The following is a 13,977-nucleotide window of genomic DNA, read 5'->3' as shown; positions in this document are numbered from 1 at the left end:
AGATATTTGTCTTTTGATATTAATATCCACATCTCTCTCTCTCTCTCTCTCTCTCTCTCTCTATACATTTATATATATATATATATATATACATATATATACATCATATATATATATGCAGAGTCCATTTAGTGATGCTCACATATACATGTATTTAGGACTGCCCACTTGGGACTAGATAACCTCTCAGGTTGCCAGTTCCTGGAGAAAACGGACTCTCCCTCCCTCAGCATCCACTGATTGTAACTCTTCATCTTGAGGTAGGGACCCCATGAAATTTCCCCCAACAAATTGGCATGTCATCTGGTTTTGTCATGATGCAGATCTTGTTAGGCTACTATGCTGTGGCAATTTCATGGATGTAGCTTCCCTATCATGTCCAGAACACATAAGGAGCATTTTGCATTTTAATTTCAACTTTTTTTTTTAAACTGTATTTTTTTTAATGTGTTATGCGTGTATTGCCTGAATATAGGTCAATGCACCTATGTCATGCAATGCCCTGGGAGATTAGAAGAGGCTGTTGGATCCCCTGGGACTGGAGTTATGGAGAGTTGTTAGCTGCCATGTGGGTGCTGGGATTTGAACCCGGGTTTTTTGTAAGAACATTCAGTGTTCTTAACCGCTGAGCCATCTCTCCAGCCCCTAATTTCAATTTTTATTTTCCCTTTTTAATGGCCTGACTTTAGATGGGGACCAAAAGCAAAACAAAGGCTACAAAAATGGCTCAGTCAATAAAGTGCTTGCTGCAGAAGCATGAGGACCTGAGTTCAGACCTAGGTGCAGCAAGCCGGACATGGTGGCACATGCCTTTAATCCCAGCACTCAGGAGGCACAGGCAGGTAAATCTCTGTGAGTTCAAGGGCAGCCTGGTCTACATAGGGAGTTCCAACCCAGCTGGGGCTTCTGGGAGACCCTGTCTCAAAAAGACCAAAAAAAACTTAGATGCAGCAGTACACATCTGTGACCCCAGTGCTGGGGTGGGGGCAGAGGCAGGCAGATCCCAGAGCTCACTGGTGGGGCTGGTGAGATGGCTCAGCAGATAAATTCTCCTGTCACCAAGATTTATGACCTGAGTTTAGTTCCTGGGACCCACATGGTGGTAGGAAAGACCCGACCCCCACAAATTGTCTTCTGACCTCTACACATGTACCATGGCATGTACATACCCACTGTCTCTTGCACACACACACATGCACACTAAATAAATAAAAATGTAATTTAAAAAATGTTTAGGGGCTGGAGAGATGGCTCAGCAGTTAAGAGCACTAACTGCTCTTGCAGAGGACCCGGGTTCAATTCCCAGCACCCACATGGCGGCTACAAACCGTCCTTAACTCCAGTTCCAGGGGAATCCAAAGCCCTCTTCTGACCTCCACGGCATTGCACAACACGGGTGCACTCACATACATGCAGGCAATATACTAGTACACATAAAATAAAAATAACAAAATATATATTTTTTTAAGTGTTTAAAGCCAGAGAGCAACAGAGGAAAACACCTGATGCTAATCTCTGGCCTCCATACATACACATGCATACAAGTGTGCACACACAGACACATATATGCAAACACACACACAACGAGAGAAATTCATTGTCCTTTCCTATACCCTCTTCAGGCCAACTCAGTGCTTTAAGAGGCTACCACAGAAAGGTAATGAAGTCTCCTTAAAACCCACAGGAAAACCGGACATTGTGAAGCATGCCTTTAATCCCAGCACTCAGGAGGCAGAGGCAGGCGGATCTCTGTGAGTTCGAGGACAGCCTGGTCTACATAGTGAGTTCCAGGCCAGCTGGGGCTATAGGGAGACCTTATCTCAAAAAGATCAAAAAAAAAAAAAAACCCACAGGAGAGATTGACACACTTTGGATCCTGCCTGGAGTCAGAACTGAACCAGGAAAAAAAAAAAAAAAGAATTATAAAATACTATCTTTGTCCATTTTTTTCTCTTAACAGATAAAAATGTTAATTCATTCATGTAACAGTTGTTTATTAAGCACTATTATATTTGAAGACACCATGTTAGGTGTCCGGCCGAGAAAATTAGCCATACCCTGCCTTCATGGAGCTCACAGTCAGAAGAGGGCAAGTTATCAATCAGGTAATCACACAGATGCAAGCTGGGTTTTGACAGGTGCTCTAAAGAACAGACCCAGGGCGTCCCTGTTTAGGGATATTTTACCTGACCTAGAAAGGGCAAGGACCCATTGCTCAGAGCTGATTAGAAGAGTGTTTCAGACTGTACAACAGCAAAATCCATGCAGACAGCAAGGACTTCATGAATGCTGTGTTCCCTGAACCCTAAGGATCAGTGAAGAAGTGAGTGGGCTCAGAGCTCAGTGCAACCCCACTCTAGCCAGATGGTCTACTTTTCTCTCTTTTAAGACATCATCTTTAACAATCTCATGTAAAAACAAGCTTCTGCTGCTTTAAAAAAAAAGAAAAAGATTGAAAAAGTCATTTTCCCACCTATCCAGCCTGGCAGACAACATGCCTATGTCATGTTGTATAGCACCCCCCACCCCCTGAACTTTCTCCTCACCGCTCACAGGGCATGCTCTTGTCTTTCTTTAATCCTATTTTATAAACTACAGTGAGAATATGGATATCTTTATAGGTCTGAACTCCACTGTCCGCCACACAGCTTATAACCATTATGAAAATGATTCTGTTACATGTGAAAATGGGAAAGCTTTCTGCAGTTCTTTTAGACCGGTGGGCTTTCCGTTTTTTAAACATTCACGTAGAATTCATTTTCAAGTGAGTCTAAAGGCATCAAACACTCGGGTAATGTTTTCCTCTTTGTGCCTTTTTGCTTCAGGTTTTCTACATTTCCTAGTATAAGCATGTCATGCTTTTATAATCAGGAGAGAATGTTTTTTAAATTATATGGCTGCTACATGAAGCCGAATTGTTTCTTGATGACAAGGTTCAGGGACTAGTACAGATAGAGACAGATGGCTCCCTCTGTTGTAGTACCCCCTGGTGACCTTTTCACAACCAGAGATTACCGGAGCACAGAGTGACCATGGCGTCTTCACTATGAAATTATATGAAGACAGCAGGAACCTTACTGACAAACAGATGTTTTTCCCCCCAAATGGCACTTTTCTTAATGAAATGGTTGCTTAGAAACCAGACCATAATAATAACTTTTCTATATTTAGTCTGTGAAATGATTCAGTTTGCAAAGTTATTAAGTCAGAGAATACTAATTAGATAGAACTAAACACATCCATTATTTCTCGTCTGGCAGTTCGGTAACCAAACAGTTAAATCAGCAGCAGTGTGTGTCTCCAGATGCTCCTCATAACAGGGGACCTACCAGGAAAATGACAGCTCCTGGAGCCTCCCTGCACTACTCTTAACCATGTCACTCTGCAGTGGCCCAGTAGCGTCTGCTCTCTCACCAGGATGTGTTAGGAGTTGTTACATGTAATTCTTATTAGGCTGCTGAGAGGCTCAGTTAGGGCAGTGGGTCAAAACTGTATGTGAAAAAGAGAAAATAAACTCAATTTACATCAAGCTTATCGAAACAGCAGTGTAAAGGAAGGACCTCGAGTGAAAATATTTTAGAATGACAGAATTTACCAATGGGAACTCTAATATGCTGTCACTGAAACAAAGAAATCCTGCCTTATTTTAGTCAAGCATAGTGGCACATAGGTATAATTTTAGCACTTGAGAGGCTGAGGCAGGAGGATGGAGAATAGCGAGACTCTGTCTCAATCCAACATTTATCTTAAATTCAGACTATGCAGAGTCTAGGAGAAATAGAATTCTATCTTCCATTCCCAGTAATGATGAGATAGCTTAGTTGAATACAACTGCAATACAGAGTAACATATTTAAAACAGCTTAAAAGCATTTAAAGAACTGAAGGTGCAGGGACTGACCAGGCTAATGTCTTAGAGAAAGACAAAACTCTAACAGAGGAACTCAGCATGAGAACCTGCATTTGCTTGAAACAAAGTCTTGAAGGCATTTGCTTGAAATTAAGGGGAAGGGGGGGGGGCAGTCATGGCCTTGAAAGGCAAGTTGCAAAAGTGAAAACTTGAATACAACTCCATGTGAGATTCGAATAGAAAACCCTTCAGCACTAAGCTTAGACCCAAGCTTAGACCCCTAGAGAATATACATTCAAGTGAGTCAAACGTATACCTGTGAACCAGGCACAGTGGTGCCCACCTACAGTCCTAGCACTTGGGACATGGAGGCAGGAGAATCAGGAGTGCAAGATCATCCCCAGCTACATAGGGAGTTTGAAGCCTGCCTGGGCTATATGAAGCCCTGTCTAAAACCCAGGGCCAGTGTAAAGGCTCAGTGGGTAAAGGTACTTTGTGCCAAGTCTGATGACCAGAGTTTAATACAAAGGACTCACATGGTGGAAGAACAGCACCAACTCTGGAGAGTTGTCCTCTGACTTCTATGTGGCATGTGCGCACACACACACACACACATACACACACAGTCAATCAATTTTAAATTTAAAAAAAAAAGCAACTTGGGCTGGGTGTGATGGCGCATGCCTTTAATCCCAACATTTGGGAGGCAGAGGCAGGCGGATCTCTGTAAGTTTGAAGACAGCCTGATCTACATAGAGAGTTTCAGGCCAACTGGGGCTACAGGGAGACCCTGTCTAAAAAAAGACCCAAAAAATAAATAAATAAACAAAAGTAAATAAGTAAAACAACTTGGCACTAAGCAAAATAGAAGGGACTAAGGAAGGAAGACTTCCTGGGAGGTTGTCACCTCTAATGAACCTCTCCTGAGGTCTGGCTAGCATGCCCATAATGCCAGCACTCAGGTGGTTGAAGCAGTAGAATCATGAGCTTGAGGTCAGCCTGGCATATATAATAAATTCTAGACTAGCATGGGCTATAGTGTGAGACCCTGTCTCCAAAACAAACAATAAACCCAAAACAAACAAAAAAGATGTAAAATGTTTCTATACCAGAAGTACCTGCATGTGTTTTGTAGAGACAAATCACCTTACCTATAAGGGGGAAAAAACAACAACAACAACAAAAATTCATCCTAGGCCTAAATAATTCCCATTATCATTTTTTTAATTTTGACTTTACAATTTTTAATTATTAAAAATATTGGAGGAGGGGCTGGAGCGATAACTCAGCAGTTAAGAACACTGACTGTCCTTGCAGAAGACCAGGGTTCGAGTCCCAGCACCTACATGGCAGCTAACAACTGTCTGTAACTCCAGTTCCAGGGGATCCGATAGGCTCTTCTGTCCTCCGCAGGCATGGCATGACATGGGTACACTACCTACATGCAAGCAATACACGCATACACATAAAATAAAAATAAAATATTTTTTAAAAATATATTAGAGCTGGGGAAATGGTTCAGTCATTAAAGCGCCTGCCATATAAGCGTGTGAACCTGAGTTTGGGTCTCTGGCCTTACATAAAAGCCAAGTGCAATGCTATTCATATGTAACCCCAGCACAGGGAAGGGGGTGTTGGAGACAGGTGTATCACTGAAGTGCATTGGCTAGCAGCCTAGCTAAATCAGTTCAGTGAGAGACTTTGTCTCAAAAAATAAGGGAGTGAGATTGAGAAAGATAATCTGCCATTGACCTGGTCTCCACACACATGTACACATGTACCAGGCACACATGCATACACTACAAACACATGAATATTCTGTCAGGGGTGATGGCACATACCTGTAATCCCAGCACTCCAGAGGCTGAGGCAGGAGGATCATGAGCTGAAGGCCAACCTGGGCTACTTAGCAAGACTCTCCCAAACAAAACAAAAACAAACAAAATTGCCATTATATATATTCATGTACACATAATATAATTTGTCATTTTGACCACTTTTTTTTTTTGGTCTTTTTGAGACAGGGTCTCCCAGTAGCCCCAGCTGGCCTGGAACTCACTATTAGACCAGGCTGGCCTCGAACTCACAGAGATCCACCTGCCTCTGCCTCCTGGTGCTGGTATTAAAGGCGTGTGCCACCACACTTGGCTTTGACCACTTTTTTTTAGTCTTTGAGACAGGGTCTCCCTATAGCCCCAGCTGGCCTGGAACTCACTATGTAGACCAGGTTAGCTTCAGTCTCACAGAGATCTGCCTGCCTCTGCCTCCCAAGTGCTGGGATTAAAGGACTGCAACACCACACCCAACTCATCTTGACTATTTGGTAGCACTAATTTTATCCATAATTGTGTACAGATGTCATCTGCTTCTGAAGCTTTTATCTTTCTGAACTGAAATTTGTGGCTGGCCATTAAGCAATAACTTCCCATTCTCCTCCTCGGTAAAAATTCTTTACCAGTAACTAACACAGAGTCACACATAGCCAAACACAAGAAAACAAGGTCCCAGAAGACTTCAGATATTAGAATTGTTATACACAAATTAAGAAGTAACTTTGCTTACTAACTATATTTAAAGAAATATAAGTAAACTTGAAAATATCTTTAGGGACTAAGAAACAACAAAAAATTATCAAACGAATTTAAAAAATGGAACATCTAAAAATAAAAAGAATAACTAAAAACTCAGTGGGTAAGTTTTACAGCAGATACAGCTGAGGAGAGACTCAATGAACAGGAAGGTAGAAAAGAAAAAAATAACAAGAAATGCAGCATAGAAAATATTTTTGTAGCTAGAGAAACAGGAAAGGAAAAACTAATAGACTTGATCCCCCAAAATTTTAAAACAATTTGTGTCCAAAAAATAAGTTAACCTTAAATAAAATGCAAAGTATACTTAAAGAAAAAAATTGCAACAAAAATGACAAGCATAAGTCTATTGAAACAGAACATGTATTCTTGTTGCCTAGGGCCAGGGGCTTTAGCTGAAAAAGGAAGGTGACTAATGAGTGGGAGGTTTTCTTTTCAAGTGGTGAAAATGTTCTGGAATTAAACAGTGCTGATGACTGTACAACTTTTAAGTCTCTTGAATAACACCAAATTAAGCACTTTAGAATGATACGCTTTATAGTATATGTGACTTATATCCCAAATATATCTCAATGGACCTGCTTCTTTTATAAAAGACAAGAAAATATGTACTAGAGAGATGACTCAGAGGGTAAAGGCACCTACTGCCAAACCTGATGATCAGAGTTTGATTCCTGGAACCCACATGGTGGAAAGAGGGGACTGACTTCTGTAAGTTATCCACTGATTTCCCCACATACACTGTGACCTGTGCATATATGCGTATACACGTACACCAAATAAAATGTTTTATTATGTTTTTAATATTTATTATTTATTTTATGTATGTGTATGCATGTATTGCCTGCATGTAGATATATATATCCATGTTGTGCAGTGCCCACGGAGGTCAGGAAAAGGCATTGGATCACCTGGAGCTAGAGTTACAGATGGTTGTTAGCCACCATGTGGGTACTGGGATTTGAACCCCAACCTCTTCAAGAGCAGTCAGTGCTCTTAACTATTGAGCCATCTCTCCAACCCCTGTAAATAAATGTTTTGAAAAAGATAAGTAGCTGCTGAGTGTGGTGGTACACATCTAGTCTCTGTGAGTTCAAGGTTAGCTTGGTCCTTGAGTGAGTTCCAGGCCAGCTGGGGCTATAGGGAGACCCTGTCTCAAAAAAGACCAAAAAAATATTCTTTATTTTAATTTTGATAACTTTTCCTTGAATTCCCTGCTATGTCCACCCCAGTTCCTACTTACTGTACCTATTCAAGGGATAACTTTTTTTGGTATTTTTTTGAGACAGGGTCTCCCTGTAGCCCCAGCTGTCCTGGAATTCACTATGTAGACCAGGCTGGCCTTGAACTCACAGAGATCCGCCTCCACCTCCTGAGTGCTGGGATTATAGTTATGTGCTACTATGCCTATTTTTATGCAGTGCTAGGTATGGCACTCAGGGCTTCCGGTATGAAAGCGCATTTATCAATTGTGCCACATCTCTAGCTGTTAATAATTTTTGCAACACAACTCATTTGTTCATCTTCAAGAAGCCTTGCCTGCCTCCCGCATCTTCTCACATTCATCTTTTCCTCCCCTGTTTTTATTATGTGCCGAGCATACACTATAACCAACACTGTCTTGTAATCATTGGCTAATTTGTCTCCTTTCTCTAGACAGGCACTGATGATTACATTTGTATCACCAAGAAACAGCCCCTGGCTCCTACCCCGAATCCCTGAATGCATGAGAGAATTGTTTCCATTGCCTTTGTGCTAAAGCTATCTTCCAAACTTTGATGTCTGTCATAGCTCAAGATGACTTCACGTACTGTTGTTGTAGTCCTCGGGATTGATCCTAGAACTCACAAATGTTAGGCATCCTCTTGAGCCATATCTCTAGCCGTGTGTGTGTGTGTGTGTGTGTGTGTGTGTGTGTGTGTGTGTGTGGTTTCTGAGGAGAGAAGGGGTTCTCCGGAGGACATTCGTAGTATCCTGCTTGGTTTCTAGATGACGCTGCAGTTTTCAGCTCTGCATGTCATGGTTGCTGGTTTTGAAATGACCTAAGCCAGTGCTAGCCTGGAGCACCTATCACCAAGACTTGGCCTAATCATCTCATTAGAACATCTGCTAGTATTAAGGAAAAAGGGAATTTGAGGAAGTGCTTCTGTCCTGCCTTTGTCACTGGCTGGTGCCCCAGGTGCAGGGCAAGTCTCCTAGCCCACCAAGTGGGACCCCGGCACATGTAGAAGATCAGCCCTGTCCTGCCAGAGCTGTAGGCAGGTCCCTCCAGGCAGCTCTGCTGATTCAGCAGCTTCTCTGCGTAGGCAGGAAGTGGAATGCCGGTGGAAAACTGGGGCGCAGAGTAATCCAGAGTTCATCTGGAGTTTGGAGTTTTTCAAGAGGTATAGAGGGTTGTATTTCTTACCAACATTCTAACCTGGAGTCAACTTAAAGGGTGAATCAGCTAAAGTTCTCTGGAACATCAGGAACCTTCTCCTTACTGGTAAATGTCTTCTCAGATAGTATGAAGAGAGTGATGATGTGCGTTTTCACTCCTTGAAAACTACAGAAAGAGAATTTAATGAACATAGAAACAATCCCTGAAAATAGTCTAAAGAGAATTTAATGAATGACATTGTTACTTCTCACCTATGATCAGCTGAATCCAAATACACAAAGCGGTGATTGCTTTCAAAGCAGTGATAATTGCCCTTCCTTCCCTCCCTCTCTCCTTCCCTTCCCCCTTTCCCTCTTCCTTCACTTTCATCAGCATTAGGGCAGCTTCGCTCTTACATATCAGAAACCTTGATCATCATGTTGTTCATGACAGTTTTTTTTATCTCTCTCTCTCTGTATGATGTGTGTAAACACACTTGTGTGAGTGTGGGTACATGTGCTAATGTGTGCACATGGAGGTCAGAGGTCAACCTCAGATGATTTCCATCTTGTTTGAGATGGTCTCTTTGTTCACTGCTGCGGAGCCACACTAGCTAGCCGGAGAGCTGCTGAGGATTCCCCTATCTCCTCCTCCATCTCTCCACAGGACTGTGGACTACTGTGCACAGTTCTGTGTGAATTCTGAGGATTCAAACCCAGGTCCTTACACTTACCTAGCAAGCACTTTCCCACTGAGCCATCTCCACAGCCCTCTTGATGGGTCTCTTGATGCCTGCTCTTTTACTGCTTCCTATCTGGACTCATCCTTAGGTACTTGCTTGATAGATGCTGCCCTGACAAGGCAGCTGTATGCTTTCCAGAGCCATCTTGAATTTTACCTGGGGAGAATGAGAAGTGAGGCTTGCAGAGGGCTATAAAGCTGCTGTGGTAGTGATGTTCAGAGTCACTGACAAAAAGCAGAGACTCAGTTAGGCATGGTGGAGCACACCTTTAGTCCCAGCGCTCAGGCCAACCTGGTCTACATAAATGAGTTCTAGGTCAGCTGGGGCTACAGGGAGACCCTGCCTCAAAAAGACCGGTGTGGGGCGGGAGTGAGGGGATGGGAGAGTGGAGCAGAGACACTGAAATCCTCGTTTTCCTTTTCCCTTTTGTGAGACTCTTATGTCATCACTAATGTTGGCAGCATCTCTCGTTAAAAGCATTTGTGAAGTTCGTTAATTTTACTACCTCCCTTTTCCACACCATAATAAATATACCAGCTGGAAACAAAGCAGTCCCCAGTCCCCAATCCCCAGGAAGCCAGCTGGACCCAGTGGAGGTTTATTGGGATACAGAGTGTGGGAAGCCTCTCCTCAGGCAGGCCTCACAGTCCTTCAGAGGGTCCATGTAATGGCAGAAGGCTAATCATATGCATAGCTGGAGATGTGCGTCTTACGATCTTTAGGGTTAAGTGGTTGTGAAGTTGTGCCCTTTCGGTAGTCGTTCCCCCTAGGTACTACTGGCTGCCAGGTGGGCCATGGTGGAGCTGAGCAACTGAAGGGTGACAGCTCTGCTCTGCCAGAGGCAGCTCTGTCACATTGGATCATATTTTCCATCTCCCTGTTCTCAACTCTGTTCCTCAATTTCTCTCAGTAAAAATAGAAATAATAATAGGGTCTTCTTCCAAAGATTGTTGAGGGTATTGATGGGGTAAGATGCATGTGAACTGCTTGGTAGATGGAGTTCACTCCATGTGTGTTAGTGTCTTTGCTGTTATTTTTTTTTTTTATTTACTAATATTTCAAGGGACTGGGATATGATGGAGTTGGTAAAGTGCTTACTGCACAAATCTGAGGACCCATCTCTAGCACCCACATAAAAGTTAGGTGTGATGTTTGCATTTGTAACCCCAGTGCTGGGGAGGCAAAGATTCCTGAGGCTTGCTGGCCAGTCAGTCTAGCCAATTGGTGAGCTCCAGTTTCAGTGAGATACCTTGTCTCAAAAAATAAAGAGTGGCTGGGCATGGTGGTGCACGCCTTTGATCCCAGCACCCGGGAGGCAGAGGCAGGCAGATTTCTATGAGTTCAAGGCGGGCCTGGTCTACATAGTGAGTTCAAGACAGCTGCAGCTACAGGGAGACCCTGTCTCAAAAAAGACAAAAAAATAAAAATAAATAAAGAATGAGGAAGACACTAGATGTTAACCTCCAACCTCCACATGCATGTTCACACAGATATTTCATGATCAAAGCTGGGCATGGTAACGCACACCTGTGTTTCCAAAACTCTGGATGTGGCAGAAGGATCAGAAATTCAAGCTTAGCCTTGGCTGCATACTGAATTTAAGATCAGCCTGGGCTACATGAAACTCTGTCACATCTCAAAAAATAATGAGGGGTTATAATAATCAGAATGCAAGTTATACACATTTGAATTTGTCAAAGAACAGACTTGATAAAAGTTTTAAAAAGAAAAATAAGCTGGGCGTGGTGGCGCATGCCTTTAGTCCTAGCACTTGGGAGGCAGAGGCAGATGGATCTTTGTGAGTTTGAGGCCAGCCTGGTCTACATAGCAAGTTCCAGGACAGCTGGGGCTACAGGGAGACCCTGCCTCAAAAACTCACAAAAAAGAAGAAAAATAGTATTTTATGATCCAAAGGATTTTAGTAAGTATGACTGTCAGTAAATACAGGTTATTTGCTCACTTTTAATTTTTCCCCTTTATAGTAGAAATTAGGAAACAGTTTAAACAGATGCATTGACAATCTTTTAGTGTTTGAATTTATTATTTGGATCTTTATTAAAGCAATAGCTTTTGGCTTGCCAAGATGGCTCAGTAGGAAAGGCTCATGCCACCAAGACTAACAACCTGAGTTTGATCCCCAGAACCCACAAAATAGAAGGAGAGACCCAACCCCCAAAAGTTGTCCTCAGATTGCCACACATTCTTACGTACTTGCTCACCCGCACACACATACACACAAAATAATAATAAAATAGAAACTTTATAATGTGAAAAAATTGAAGAGCTAGCTACTAGCTACAGTTCCTATAGATCTTCAGGTGATGGCCATCAGGACTCCTCAGTGTAGCCCTGGTTCTTCCTCAGTCCTAAGTGACACTCACTCACCCTGAATCTATATGAATCTGTTGGGACCTGTCTATATATTAACACAGCTTTGGAACTTTAGAAAAACTTAACATCAGATTGGCATGCTAGATGTTATCATTTGCACTAATTACAAAGACAGCCCAGCCATTCGAGTTCCCCATACTTCCTTGATTTAATAACCAACTTCCCCAGTTTATGCAGCTTCCTGGAATCTTAGTGCTGAAATTATTGTTAGTTTTCATCATAATGAGAACTCTCATATAACAGCTAAAATGCCTTGCCAAAGCATGGTGCCCTCCTCTTAGGGCAGCCTACCTGGCTGGAGGTAGGCCTAGAGCCACAGGAGAGGACAGTGAAGATTGGTGATTATTTCTTTGTAACTGGAAGGAAAATTTCCATCTCTTTCTTCCCGTTTTTCTCTTTTTCCCTCTTGCCAGGATGGCCTTGAACTTGCTATGTAACTCAGGTTGGCCTTGAACTTCTGCTCCTCCTACCTCCCCCTCCCAAGTGTTAGGATTACGACTACCACACACAGCCCCTCCCAATTTTTGACCAAATCTTTGGACAGTGTTTGCTGCTGTCTGTGTGGATAGTCACCAGCCAGCTTAGTACATTTGCTTGGTTTTCCATGTACTTATTACTGCAATTTTTCAAATGATCCAACAATTCTGTCAGACACACAGAATTATTATGCCCCATGTTTGGTCTGTTCCCCACACTTCAGACACCTGTCTCATACTCTTTTTCCTTATTTGTGAACTTAGGCCTTTTTTTGTCTTGTCATTTGGGTGGGATTTAAGGAAGACAACAACACAGATGTTTATGGTTGTTCCATCATAGTTGGTTGCGAATTTTGCTTAGTCACCCAGTTTCCCTCCCCAGAAAGGACCAATATCATTAGTTCTGTGTAAGCCAGAAATATTTGATAAGCATGTATTTCCCCTTTGTGTATAAATACATTTGAATTCTATGCACACTGTTCTAATCTTACTTTTCCCTTAATAATGGATTTTGGAATCAATCCCACAACAGCTCTTAAAAAGCTACTGTTTCTTTTTTGTGGGGGAGGGGACCAACCAGATTTCATTCGATGAATGACCATGATTTAACCAGTTCTCTATTCATGAACATTTAATTTGATTGGAATAGTTTCTATTATAAATAGTGCTACAGTAATGATTTTATGCATAGTAATTATCCACTTGTGGTAGTTTATATTCCTAGAGTAGAATTTCTGACATACTGCAGAATTGTTGTTTAAACCTAATAGAATTTTTTTTAAAGAATGCAAGACATTCTATGAAATGTGGAATACTTGACTTTTTCCCCATTTAGCTCATAAATATGAAGCCATTTTGTCTCACTGCAAGGGCAGCCAAAGTAGACTTGGATACCAAGGAGCTGAAACTCTGCCCTTGGCAATACATTTCCATTTCCGTTAGAGACGTGCTATGTTATTTATCCTATTTTCATCCATCCAAAAGCCTAAAAGAGTAGCTATTAAAGTTTTTTATCTGGCACTTGGGAGATAGGGGCTGGAGAATCAGAAGCTCAAGTTTCCTCATCTATGTAGTGAGTTTGAGGCCAGCCTGAGCTATCTGAGACCCTGTCTCAAAAAAAAAAAAATTTTTTTTAAGTTTTTTCCCTAAGTGATACAGGCAAACGTAAGGGCTGGCAGAATAGCTCATTGTGTAAAGATGCCTGCCACCAAACCTGATGACCTGAGTTCAATCCCCCAGACCCGCATGACTATGGCAAGTTATTCTCTGACCTCCACATGAACACCATACCACATATACATACACACACACACACAAATAAATGTAATACAAAAAACTAAAAATAAAATGTATATATATTTTTATAAGAAGAATACTTTTTAAATATTTTATTTATTATTTTTCCTTTGTGTGTATGAGTGTTATGCCTACATGTAGGTAAGTGCACCTGTGTTGCCCGAGGACAGAGGACAGAAGAGGCTGTCGGATCCCCTGGAACTGGACTTACAGTTGTTAGCTGCCATGTGGGTGCTGGGATTCGAACCTGGGTCTTCTGCAAGAACAACCAGTGTT

At 42.1% G+C, this 13,977-nt stretch overlaps 1 protein-coding gene and 1 pseudogene across 3 annotated transcripts in view; both read left to right on the top strand.

The window, feature by feature from the left end:
• Tango6 (transport and golgi organization 6 homolog) overlaps positions 1-13,977 on the top strand; it is a 188,060-nt gene that overhangs the window by 94,492 nt on the left and 79,591 nt on the right. The window lies entirely within an intron of this gene.
• LOC115070545 lies at positions 1,610-1,739 on the top strand (annotated as a pseudogene).

This window comes from Nannospalax galili, unplaced genomic scaffold, assembly GCF_000622305.1.
Source record: "Nannospalax galili isolate Female #2095 unplaced genomic scaffold, S.galili_v1.0 scaffold410, whole genome shotgun sequence".
Lineage (NCBI taxonomy): Eukaryota > Metazoa > Chordata > Mammalia > Rodentia > Spalacidae > Nannospalax > Nannospalax galili.
This window is presented reverse-complemented; position numbering and strand designations above follow the sequence as displayed.